This window comes from Rattus norvegicus, chromosome 7 (genome assembly GCF_036323735.1).
Source record: "Rattus norvegicus strain BN/NHsdMcwi chromosome 7, GRCr8, whole genome shotgun sequence".
In the NCBI taxonomy this organism is placed as follows: Eukaryota; Metazoa; Chordata; class Mammalia; order Rodentia; family Muridae; genus Rattus; species Rattus norvegicus.
The window spans coordinates 41402269-41416573 of NC_086025.1; the positions used below are offsets into that span (position 1 = coordinate 41402269).

The following is a 14305-nucleotide window of genomic DNA, read 5'->3' on the forward strand; positions in this document are numbered from 1 at the left end:
TTTCAGAATCCACTTAAATGCAAAGGCCAAGCATTCTAAAGCTTCACTATGTACCACTCTTTGGATTTGAGTTTGTCTTACTTCATTTATGATACAATGAAACTAGGAAGGAGAATAAATGCCATTTGTAAGAAGGGTATATATACTACAGCCACAAGAAGTTTAGCCAAATGCTTTTATATTCCCATGAAAAACTAGTACTTAACAAAAGCACCATGTTGCCATTCATTCTTGGATTAGGTTCATTTGTCCTTTATTTCAATTTGGAACTTTTTAATGCCTCTAAACTGTATTCAGCATATAAAAAAGTTTGTAAGCTTTTTCTTGATTTCTGAATATTCTAAACATATCCAGTTGAAGAACGAGTTTTGTCCAGAATAAAAAAGATGAACGCAATGACACAGAAGAGAAGGTTCATAGAACAAGTGGTATCTTTTGGTCATTTTGTGCTTAATAATATTGCCAGAAGTATTTAATAAAGAAAAGGTAAGTTGGCCAATAATATCAGACATTTATTTGTTGGTAAATCAAATTAGATGTTTACATTATAGAATCTGTAATAATTAAAAAATGACTAAAGTTGAAAACCCCAAACCAAAGCCTATAAAATTGGGAAAGGAAATCCAGGAAAGTTCTTTTTTACATTGATCTGTAAAGTTACAGTTTGATTATGCACCCGAAATCACAAATTAGAAGTAGCTAACTAACTCTTGAAAATAATAGGAAAATTACTCAGAAAGTAGAAAAAAATTCAAAATCTTGAGGTGATATCTGAAACTTCAAGTACATAGGAACAGTATCCACAATGCTCTAACTGAGGCATTTCTTCTGTGATAAGGCATACTTATGTGATAAGGCATACTTATGGCAATTTTAAAACATAATAATTTTACAATAGAACATTCGGTTGTTATCACAAAATCCATACAATCTTCCTTAAATTGTTTTGAGCATATTTGATCACTAATTTACTCCTAACTTTTGTAGATTAATTTACTCATAATGTTTATAGAAAGATTTACTACAGAGACAAAAATTTTAATACTTGTATTAAATTACTTAAATATAACTATATTTATACTCCTGCAGCTAGCTTATCAAGCAGCTATATAATATGCTTAAAGACTTAATTAAATAAGTCTATATAATTTTAACCACTTTCTTTGGTTCAAATTAATAAAAAAAACCTTATTGCACAATTTTGAAAGATGCCTTAAAATTTATTAAAACATAGGCTCTGGTTTCATTATGTAATGCTGTTAAACTTTTAAGACTGTATTGCCATACAGGTAGCCAAATTCCTTTATAACCTATGAAATTAAAAATCCAAATAAATTATACCCCAACAATGAGTCAACTAATAGTTTTCTTCCAAACAAAGTATTGCACAGTAAATCTTGGCTTTTAGATTTCTGAAAATACAGCAAATGGTCTTTGCGGCCCCGGCTGGTTCTTGAATACATAGGAATTTGCTCAAAAAAAAAAAAAAGGAGGGATAAATGTATGCTTAACATTCAGAAGAATATATCAGGCACAATGCTAGGTAAAATATATTTAGCTCCTTTTATATATATATATATGAATCTTTAACATAGCAAAATTATTGTAATAATATATGCATGATTAGATTAGGCACAAGTCATCAAAGAACAGGATATTAAGAAAAAAACACCTAAATTCCACATAAAATTACTGTCTCCTAGGATTCTTCCATTAAAAATTTGTTCTTGTCAATGAATATATGAGTCAGATAATAATAGCTTTCACACAGCATTTTGACCAAATTGAACAAAATAATCTGTACTGAAAAATTTCTGAGGACTAATTTTAAGTGGGTCTTGGCATCAAAATAGGTTATCTACGAAAGTCAGTGCATAAACTTGACTATATTATCTTGGCCAAACATTCTCCTCTCTAAAGACAAATAAAATCTGAATATGCCACTTTCTTGTTAGACATGCATTATTCATTTTTTGTATACTTGATATTATTTAAAAGCTATGAAAATATTGATAAAAATAAAGTAGCATTTATTTAGCTTCTTCTGGAATCTATGACAAGCTATTTTACCAAATCCCGAAAGGAACTTGTACATTTTGCCAGTGCACAATGCATTAATGTATGCAATATTACTTTTATATTTAAATGTAAGTAAAATTATTGATGTGAATATAGGATAAATAACTAAAATCTAAACAATAGGTTACATATTTGCTTATTTTTATTAGATATTTTATTTATTTACATTTCAAATGTTATCCCTTTTCTGGGTTTCCCCTCTGGAAATCCCCTATCCCATCCTCCCTCCCCTTGCTTCTATGAGGGTGTTCCCCCACTCCCCCACCCACTCCCAACTCCCTGCAATGAAATTTCCTTATACTGGGATATCAAGACTTCCCACAACCAAGGGCCTCTTCTCTCATTGATGTCCAAAAAGGCTTCATATTTGGCTAGGGCCATGGGTCACCCTGCATGTGTACCCCTTTCTTTGGTTGGTGGTTTAGTGCTGTGAACTCTGAGGGGGTCTGGTTGGTTGATATTGTTGTTCTCCCTGTGGGATTACTAACCCCTTAAACTCCTCCCCTTCCCCTCCTCCACTGGGGTCCCCATACTCAGTCTGATGATTGGCTACAAGCATCTGCATAAGTATTAGTCAGGCTCTGGCAGAGCTTCTCAGGAGACAGCTATATCAGGCTCCTGTCAGCAAGCACTTTTTTAAAAAATTGGTTATTTTTTATTTACATTTCAAATGTTATTTTCTTTTCCAGTTAGTGGTCCATAAGCCCCCATCATATATCCCCTCTTTTTCCCCCTTCCCAATCGCCCCCTTCCTGCCTCCCTGCCTTGACATTCCCCTATACTGGGGGGTCCAGCCTTGGCAGGACCAAAGGCTTCTCCCTTCTTGTCATCAGCAATAATGTCTGGGTTTGGTGTCTGTATATGAGATAGATCAACAGGTCTCTGGATGACCTTTTCCTCCATGTCTGCTGCACATTGTGTCTCCATATTTCCTCCCTTGAGTATTTTCTTCCCCCTTCTAAGAAGGACTGAAGCATCTACACTTTGGTCTTCCTTCTTCTTGAGCTTCATGTGGTCTGTGAATTGTTATCTTGGATATCCTGAGCTTTGAGGCTAATATCCACTTTTCAGTGAGTGCATACCATGTGTGTTCTTTTATGACTGGGATAACTTACTCAGGATGATATTTTCTAATTCGATTCATTTGCCTAAGAGCCTAAGTATTTCATGACATCATTTTTTTTTTTTTTGGTTCTTTTTTTCGGAGCTGGGGACCGAACCCAGGGCCTTGCGCTTCCTAGGTAAGCGCTCTACCACTGAGCTAAATCCCCAGCCCCATGACATCATTTTTAATAGCTATGTTGTACTCACTGTGTAAATGTAACACATTTTCTGTATCCCTTCCTCTGTTGAGGGACATCTGGGTTCTCTCCAGCTTCTGGCTACTCTAAATAATGTTGCTATGAACATAGTGGAGCATGTGTCCTTGTTAATATGTTAGAGCAGTTTTTGGGTATATGTCCAGGAGCGTTTATTTTCCTTTATGTATTTTTCAAGCAGACTAAAAATAAAATTGAATTTGTTATTCTTATTTAATAGAGAAACAAGTTTAAGCTCAATAAGGTGATGTAAATTTTCTAAAGTCATTTGATAGAAAAATGAAACCATGATCCTTACTTTTATTTTCTTTAAGCAAGGAACATAACCAGTGAATCACATGCCTTGAAGGATCTTACAGTTCCATGGCTAGTAATGAGGATTTTAGTTATATGAACCCAAATTATCATTGAGAATTCCCTCCTGTTATGTGAGTCTTGAGGTACTACTTGACTTAGATGCATGATAAGTGGAAAAAGATTATAAATCATTGTTCATGATAAGTGAGAACAATTCTTCCCACAAATAGGTTAATATGGAACATAAGTGATATATTTACTTTACTTAAAACATTTAGGAAATGATCTCTTGGAAACATTAATTATAATGTGTCTAGAAGAAAAGAAGCAATTAAAGCTTTTGCCATCATTATGAAGCATAAAATCAAATTTATTCTCTCAGACATTGATACAATTCTATCAGGTGTTGCTACATTCTATGTCTAAGTGCACTGTCCACACAGCTAAGCAACTGGTTAAAAGGGTGTTGGAGCGAAGAGGAAGAAAGATGTAAGGGATAATAAAACAAAACTGATCTACATTAAACATATAAACCCTATTGTTTCTTTATAAGTTGCACAGGACTCGTTCCTTTTTAAAGAGTAGTAACAAACCCTGGAAAAAAGCATCTTCAAAGAAGATGGTTTCTTGTGGCTCAGATCTCAAGGATATAGTCATCATGCAGAAACTAGACAACAGAGAATGATGCAACCATCTAGATTCTTTCCACAGGCAGGATGCTTATAAGGGGGAGTTGCTGAAGTCCATCTTGCTTTGTTGTATTGAGGTCTGGAAATCCAGCCTACCATCAAGATAGGTTTTCCCATATCAGCGAACCAAATCTAGACACAGACAAGCTTAGAAGATTGTCCTCTAGGTGAGTCCACATCCTGTCAGCTGACAACCAATTTTAAACATCGTATTTACCAAAAAAATGTATCTCCACTGAATGTATTATTATATTAGAAATTTTTAAAAATGGAGTTTTAAATTTGTACAGGTATCTTGGAACAGCCACCACTTTATTAATGCATATAAGTTCAAATTTTAAACGCTCTGTACAATGTGAATGATCTGATTATAGATACCAACATTGAAAGAAAAATATCAAGAATCACTTATTCCTATGTCCCATAGTGTACAATATTGCACACTGTTTTTCAGTAATCATTGTTAAACCTAGAAGATGCGAACTGACACAAAGTGTGTGTTTTTGAAGAAAACTTATTTTAAATAACTGAAAATTTAAGAGCGTTTCATTTTTACTAAGGAAGTAGAAAATTTCTTCAGAAAATATACCACTGTACCCTATGCAAAAGTCATCAAAGTTTCAACGACATTATTTTGTTAAAATTCATTTTAACAATTAATTGATTCAAATTGTCTTTTTCCTTATTTTCTACCTAATGATACATTAACAATGTTTTTTTTTTTTTTTTGTTTCTTTTTTTCGGAGCTGAGGACCGAACCCAGGGCCTTGCGCTTCCTAGGCAAGCGCTCTACCACTGAGCTAAATCCCCAACCCCAACATGATTTTTTTAATAGTTGGAACAACAGTTTTGATCACTGTAAATTTTAGTTAAATATATTAGTTTTAATTCTGCTAGAGCAAGTATTGTTGCAAAATCATAAGTAACACAGATGTATTCCTAAAATTTGGTTCATTATTATTAGATTATGTTATTCATTTGTTTGGAGAGTAAAATACATGATGGCATGGAATGCTAAAGGGGGTGAAGAGACTGAAAAACGACAATTCTACTATGATAATACTTCTATATTAAGATTTATATATAACCGTCTCATGAACATATTTACTATGAATGTACATATTTTCATGTTTGTCAGTAGTAAGTTGATATTTATAAGGTCAGTCTGAGATACCATGAGATAATTTCTCTCTAAGGTATAGCTCATTTTCTTCCCACTTTTGCTTGGAGCCTCAAATGTACTCTATCGGTTCACTTCATTGTTTCTTCTTCCTTCATTATCAACCAAAACTCCGTATTCAGGAAATTTGGTGAAGACATAATATTTATAACAAATGAATATTCCTATTAAACTTCTGAGTAGTCAATACTTTTAACTCTCATGGACATAAAACCTGAAGTTTACTGAAATACAGCATGTAATTTCCATGGTGCAACATTAATTTGAATATTTCACTTTTAATGCATATAGTTTGCGAAAGTACACAATAAACACATGATGAGTTGAGAGACCTTACCTGATATCAGAAAAAAAAAAAAAAACTCCATCTTAAAGCAGGTCCCATTTTAAACTAAGGAGTAAGCCATAGCCAGGCTGACTCCAAGACAGGCTGCATACCTTGGGAAACTAAGCCTAAGCTTCTGTTTCCCAGAAATGAGAACCTGGATTCAAGAACCCCTAGTCCGTCAACCACAGCCATGTGCAACCAATCCAAAAAGAAAACATAGCTTAAATGAATAAACAATCAGTAGGAAGAAAGTATCTAGTACCTAATGTTTTAGATGCTATAATAAATTCTAAAGCTAACTGAACTCAATGCTAACTAATGATTATGTGACATGCTTACAGTTTTACATGGCAACCAATCATGTAATGACCAAGTTGGAAAGCGCCTAACCCTGTTGCAACTGAAAGAAGTCTGAATCGTAGATGCTAGGGGACTTCACTAACACCTTGCTGCATCAGAGGAGACTGAGGGTCAGAGTTTCAGCATGAATAAAGAATCATTGCTTTTGCATAGTAGGTCAACTCCTAGTGGTCTTTGGGACCTCGGACCTGGGCATTGCAAAGAAAGACATTATAAGCACTCGAAGCTCAAATAGGAACAAACTGTTTTTTAAAAAATAAAGCTTTGAAATTAATGTTAAAGAATAAAATAATTATTTAAAATATGTTGTCATGAAAGCAACATTAATATTTTTAGCATTTAATACAAACTTTTTGAGGAGGTGATATATTTATAGCAAGGGGTTTTTGAAGTTTTAATGTAAAAGTTTTATATTTAGTTGGGTTTTGTGTGTGTGTGTGTGTGTGTGTGTGTGTGTGTGTGTGTGGGTGTGTGTGTGTGTGTGTTTTCATCAGGCATGATGTGCCCACAGAAATCAAGAAGATTGTCAGGAAACACTTGGAGCTGTAGGTGAAAGTTTGACATGATGCACATTGATTCTGGAAGCCAAACTCTCTTTCTGTGTAAGAGAACAGGAATATGATATCTCTGATATGTCTCCAGGCCATGAGACCCCACTTTTAAGAAATGCAATACTTATTTAATGGCAAGATATAAATGCATAGTCATGTTTTTCTTTCTTGTGTTTGGTGTGCAATCCCATCCTTCACAAGTAAAGAATGGAGCTAGCCTGTATATTATTGCCTCACAATTGTTAAAATGAAATTTTTAACCATTCAACCCCCACTTCACATTATTAAAAAAATATCAAACTATCTGCATGATTCACTTTATTAATATGCTATTTGCTCACAAAATTATGACAGAGTTGAGTGTTCATAAGTTGCTATGGAATACTCAACATAAAACTACCATTTAAAAAAACTTGTTTTGACAGGTGACAGACAAATTGAAAAGTAAAGTGATCTTAATGTCATGAATTGGGTTCTTAATTGCATTTAAATCATTTTAGAATTATTTTGGTTGGGGAATTTATAATCAACTACTTTCCATCTACTTATTTTGTCACCTGCCATCTCTCAGACTCCTGAATTTGTTTCATTTTTTTCCTAATTCCATTCGATGCCTTTAAGATTGATTTTACTTTCAAAAGTAGCAAGCATCCTTAACTGCTGAGCCCCTGCCCCTAGTTTAGTATTCATTTCTCATGAATAAACCAACAGGCCAAACCAGGGAAACAGGCAAACACAGTCATCACACAGAGGAAAATCCAGGGAATAATTGGAAACCAAAGAACCAAATAATTACCTAACAAAGACAAATCCAGAAATCAGTACCTAGATCTAAACCCATTCTAAACCCATATGCCTAGATGTCACCATTAAAACACAATCAATGTTAGCCAGCATAATATGTCTCCACTATAGCCCAGCTATCCTTCCACAGCAGAACCTCAATATGCCAACAGAGCTGAAGCACCGAAAAAAGCCCCTACAGCCAACTATGTAGAATGATATAAGTTCTTAAGTAGAAATGAATAAATCTTTAAACAAACCCAGTAAAACACCAATGAAACACTTGAGGAAATCCCTTAATGAATAAATTCAAAAATTAAAAAAAACACTTTAAGAAAACAAATGAAACTGTACAAGACCTGAAAATGAAAAAAGAATCAAACAAGAAAACACAAACCGAGGAATTGCTGGAAATGAACAATTTACAAATTTGAACAAGTATTCTGAACAAAAGCTTCACCTATAGAATGTAAGAGATGGAAGACAGAATTGCAGGTGTTGAAAATGTAGTAGAAGAAATAAATACATAGGTCAAGGGAAATCTTAAATGTAAAAAATCACTGACACAAAACATCTATTAAACCTTGCACACTCTGAAAAGACCAAACCTAAAATTAATCTGAATTAAAAAAGAGAATCCCAAAATAAATGCACAGAGTATTTTCAAAAACAATTAAAGAAAAATGTTCTTACCTAAAGGAGAGGTGACAAAGATAAAAGGGGTGTACAGAAAACCAAATAGATTCTATCAGAAAAGAAAATTCCCTTATCATATAATAATTAAAATACTAAACATACTGAACAAAGGAAGAGTATTAAAAATCTGTAGGAGAAAAAGACCAAGTAACATAAAAAGGCAAACCTACTAGAATTAAATCTGTTCTCTCATGAAACTCAAAAAGAAGAAAGGATCTGGACAGATGCCTTGAACTTTAAAGAGGCCAGCCTAGACACCTAAATTTAGTCAAATTTTTAATTACCATACTTGGAGAAATTAAGATATTATATAATAAACTCAAATTAGAACGATATCTATATACAAATCCAGCTCTACAGAAGGAAAATTCAAATTTAAGGAGGTTAATTATGGTTGGGGATTTAGCTCAGCGGTAGAGCGCTTGCCTAGCAAACGCAAGGCCCTGGGTTCGGTTCCCAGCTCCGAAAAAAAAAAAAGAAAGAAAAGAAAAAAAAAGGAGGTTAATTATACCCAAGAAAATAGAAAATAATCTCATACCAGCAAAATCAAAATAAGAGAAAATCTCTCTCTTCCTACTTCCCTCCCTCTTATCACCACAACCACTGCAAGTACGACAAGCACCATCAAATAACAGAAACTAACAATCATTTGTGATTGATATCTCTCAATATCAGCAGTCTCAATTTCCCAATAAAAGAATAACAGAATGGAAATAAAACCAGAATTGCTCCTGCTGCATTCAAGAAAGACACCTCAAAATGAATGAGAGCTATGACCACAGGTGGAAGTGTTCAAATATTCTATGCAAATAGACCCAAGAAGCAAGCCAGTATAGCCATCCTTGTAGCTAGAAAATAAACTTCAAGCCCAAACTAAGCAAAAGAAATATGGAAGAGGACTATTATACTAATCAAAGTAAAATCCACTAATATAGAAGTTCAATTCTTAAAACTTATTCCTCAAAATGAGATCACCCAAGTCTGTAAAAGAAACACTACTACAGGTTAAATTACATATTGACTTTCACTCACTGATAGTGGAGGGTTTTAATAATACACTCTCACTAACAGTAGGTTACACAGACAGAAACTAAACAGACAAATATTGGAATTAACAGACACTGCTGTAAGCCAAATGAACCTAACATACATTTAAAGAATATTTCACCCAAGTGCATGCGTGCACACGCACGCGCGCACACAAACACACACACACACACACACACACACACGATATATCTATATATCTGTATCTTCTCCTTCTCTACATCTCATATAGCTTTTTTAAAAATTGACCATATATCAGACACAAAAGTCACAAAAAATATAAGAAAATTGAATTAACGACTTGTATCCTATCAGACCACTATGAGTTAAATCCTATCAAATCAGGAACCACAGAAAACATGAGAACTTGTGGACACTGAAAAAACTCTCTACTAAATTAAAAAAAAAACTATGACATGACATAAGTGAAAGAATAAATTAAAGACAGTCTAGAATCAATGAAAAGGAATGCATAGCTTTACCCAAGAAGGAACAAAATGACAGTGTTGGTAGGAGAAATGTTCATAGAACTAAGCTCCTACATTTGAAAAACTGGAAAGACCCCATACAAGCAACTTAACAGCACAGCTGAGCTCTGTAACAAAAAGAAGCAATAACAACCAAGAGGATTAGGCTGCAAGAAATAATCAAGCCAAGGACTGAAATCAATAAAAGTGGAAACAAAACAAAACAAAAATCAATGAAACAAAGAATGGGTTCTTTGATTATATCAACTAAGATAGACAAACCATTTTAGTTAGTTTATTAGTTTACATTTCAAGTGATTTCTTCTTTCCTGGTTATCCCTCCTATTCCCTCTCTTCCCCTCCCCTTTCCTTCTATGAGGGTACTCCTCCACCCATTCACCCACTCCTGCCTCACCCCTCTAGCTTCTCCCTACACTGGGGCATCAAACCTCCAAAGGACCAAGGGTCTCCCCTACTTTTGATGTCAGATAAGGCCATCCTCTGCTACATATGTACCTAGAGTCATGGGTCCATCAATGTGTACTCTCTGGTTGGTGGTTTAGTCCCTGGGAACTCTTGGTGGTCCAGTTAGTTGATATTGTTCTTCCTTTGTGGTTGCACTCCACTTCACTCCTTTATACAAACTAACTAAAGAGCAAGGGAGAATATATCCTATTAAAAATTGCAAAACAAAAAGGGGGTATATCAAGAGATACTAAGGAAATACAAAGAATCAAAAGGATATACTTTGAAAATCTGCATGTGAGTAAATTGGAAGATTTTCAAAATGCTAATTTTCTATATAGATAACACTACAGTTAAATCAAGATCAGATCAACGATTTAAATTAAACACAGTCCAAAGTGCATTAAAATCAGTAGTTAAAAATATCCCCATGCTACCCCTCAAAAATCTCCACAGCCAGATGATTTTAGTGCAGAATTCCACCAAAGAAGAGCAAAGGCTAACACTTCTCAAGTTACTCCACAAAATAGAAACACAAGTGAGGAGCATTACCCAGCTTGTTACATGCGGCCTTAGTTATGTTTATACTCACACAACATAAAGACTCAACAAAGGAAGAAATATAGAGCAAGTCATTATAAACATAGATGCAAAAATGATCAATAAAATATTTTTAACCAAAATTCAAGATGGCACCCAAAAGATTATCCATTATTATCAAGTAGGCTTCATCCAAGAGATTCAGGAGTAATTAAATATATCACAATCAGTAAATGGGAAACACCACATAAGCCAACTGAAAGAATGCAAAGCTTACGACCATTTCATTAGATGCTATACGTGCCTGTCTTAGGGTCTTATTGCTGTGAACAGACACCACGACCAATGTAAGTTTTATAAAGGACAACATTTAACTAGGACTGGCTTACAGGTTCAGAGGTTCAGTCCATTATCATCAAGGCAGGAGCATGACAGAATCACAGCACCCAGGCTGTGCAGGAGGAGCTGAGTTCTACATCTTCACCTAAAGGAAACCAGGAACAGACTCAGCATCCCCAGGCAGCTGGAAGGTCTCCAAGCCCACCCCCATTGTGACACACTTCCTCCAACAAGGCCACACCTTCTAATAGTGACACTGCCTGGGCCAAGGAGATCACCACACAACCATAACAATGCCTTTGAGAAATATCTAACACTCCTTCATAATAAAAGTCTTAGATTAAGGATACGAGGAACATACCTAAATGTAATAAAAAGATTTTATGGCAAATACATAGGCAACATCAAATTCAATGGAATGATACCCAAAACAATTCTATTAAAATGAGGAACAAGAAAAAAGCTTGTCCACTCTCTCCATATCTATTCAATAAAGTACTAGAAATTTTCAATAGAGCAGTAAGATAATTGAAGGAGATCAATGGGACACAAATTAAAAAGAGAAAAAGCCAAAATATCATTATTTGCAGATGATACATAGCTTACACATGGACCCTAAAACTCCATCAGGGAAATTCTACAATAAACACTTTCAGCAAAGTTGCTGAATACAAGAGTAATTCCAAATAAAATAAAATAATAAAAATCCATAGCCCTTCTATATACACATAGAAATTGGACTAACAAAGAAATGAGGGGGAAAAACTTCTATTATACACACACACACACACACACACACACACAAACACACATTGTGTGTGTGTATATTCCATATATATATGTATATATATATATGGAAAGAAATTGAGGAAGATATAAGAAGATGGAAAAATCTCCTAATCTCATGGATAAGTCGGATTCGCACAGTAAAGATGGCCATCCTACTAAAAGCAATTTACAAATTCAGTGCGATTCCAATAAAAATTCCAATGCAATTCTTGTCAGAGCTTAAAAGAAAAATTTAAAACTTCGTGTGGAAAACCAAATCACACAAGAGCTAAAATAATCTTGAAGAATAAAGCAACTTCTTGAGGTCTCACAATTACCAATTTCAAGTTGTCCTACAGAGCTATAGTAAAAATCACATAGTATTTGCATAAAAAAGACAGGTTTTTTCAATGGTATTGAGTTGAAGACCAAGTCATAATTGAACACACATATGGGTTTTAAAAAAACATATTTTGATAAAGAAGTAACAAATACACATTGAAAACAGACTGAGGATTGGGGATTTAGCTCAGCGGTAGAGCGCTTGCCTAGCAAGCACAAGGGCCTGGGTTCGATCCCCAGCTCTGAAAAAAAAAAAAAAAGAAAACAGACTGAGTCTTCAACAAATATTATTTGTCAAACTGTATGTCTGCCTGCAGAATAATGCAAATAGATTCAAATTTATCTTCTTGCACAAAATGAAGCCTAAATGGATTAAATATCTCAACATAAACCTAGACACTCTCAACCTGGTTGAAGAGAAATTGTTATTATCTTTGAATATATTGACACAGGTAATATTCTGGACAGAACACACATACTGCAGTCACTTGGGTCAATAATAAATGGGAATTCATGAAACTGTGAGTCTAAGGACAGTGCCAACGGGACAAAACAGCATCCTACAGACTGAGAAAAGATTGACAAGAATCTGTACATGGTAAATGATTAATATTTAAAATATATAAGGAATTCAATAAACTAGTCATTAAAAAAACCTACCCCACACCCACAAAATTCAATTCAAAATTGGGCACAGTTAAGGAGAATTCTCGTCATCTTACTGAAATGGCTGAGAAACATATAAAGAGACGTTCAGCATCCTTAGTCATCAAGGAAATACAAATCAAAAGTTCTTAGAGCCTTCATCTGACACCTGTCAAATGTAAGATCAAAAGCATAAGTGGCAGATCGTGCTGGTGGAGGTGCTGAAAAAAAAAGAACACTCATCCAATGCCAGCGGCAGTGCAAACTTGTACAACCATTTTTGAAGTCAATATGGAGGTTTCTCAGGAAGGTGGGAATGGATCTACTTAAAGATCCAGCTATGCGACTATTGGGTACCTACCCAAAGGACATTCCATCCTGCCAGAAGGCCACTTGCTTAACCGTGTTCCTTGTGGCTTTATTCCTAATACTCAGAAACTGGAAACAATTTAGCTGTTCTTTAATCAAAGAATGGGTAAAAACAAATGTAGTGCATTTGTACAACATTTTATTACTTAAAATTTGTTAAAAAATATGACATGAAATTTGTAGAAAAATAGATATATTTGCTGGAAAATCTAGGGAAAAAAACCTAGGAAAGAGCGTGATTCTGAGTGAGATAGCCCATATCCAGAAAGACAGACGTGGTAACTATTCACTCAAAAGTAGATATTGTCCATTAACTAAATGATAACTAAAGTGCACTCCATAGACCCATAGAGATTAGGAAAGAAAGGAGGAGTCTATGAGGGATGCTTGGCTCTTCCTTGGAAAGGGGAATAGAACAGATTATATGGGCAAACTGTGAGCAGGTGGAGATGGGAAAGGGGGAATCAGGTGGGGAGGAGATGGGCAAAAAGAAAAAGGAACAATGGTGCAGTTTACCGTTATCAGGGTAAAATATGTTATCATAAGAACCCAGAACTAGACACTGGAATCACAATGACAGAAGTTACCTATTCATAACTGCAATCATACCACACTCAGATAACCTAAAACCACGAGAAATATATGTGATGAAGCTCAGAAAGCACTTGAAGAGAACTACTGTGGCATTAGTGTAAGGTGCGAAGGAAACACACAAATGTTCACTCTATCTTTATTCCCGTGCTCACTGTGGTTGTTATTAGTATGCCTCACAAAAGAGAGCAAATAGTTTTGAAAATAAAGTTTAAGAGAATATTATTTCCTCAGAGTTGGCACATTTAAGTATGTTTCTGAGCTTGCTTAGTCAGGATCACATTAAAGTCTAATAAGTGACTAAAATCTTCCACCGCACACCTGCAGATAATTTTTTTAAATATAAACACATGTGATAATGTCAATCTTCCTTCTCCTGATAAATATATTTTCCATTCAGAGTAATGTGTACATTTAATTTTTGTAGAGAGGTCTCCTTGTTTATTATCA

At 34.7% G+C, this 14305-nt stretch overlaps 1 long non-coding RNA gene across 2 annotated transcripts in view; it reads right to left on the reverse strand.

Annotated features, from left to right (window-relative positions):
- The window catches only part of LOC120093577 (uncharacterized), a 90562-nt gene extending 79225 nt beyond the window's left edge, over positions 1-11337 (reverse strand). For both annotated transcript variants that reach the window (XR_010053282.1, XR_005486911.2), the window contains exons 1-2: positions 11191-11337; positions 10313-10444 (exon numbers count right to left, since the gene is read on the reverse strand). This is a non-coding gene — a long non-coding RNA (uncharacterized LOC120093577). The remainder of the gene's footprint in view (positions 1-10312; positions 10445-11190) is intronic.
- Between the last annotated feature and the right edge of the window lie 2968 nt (positions 11338-14305).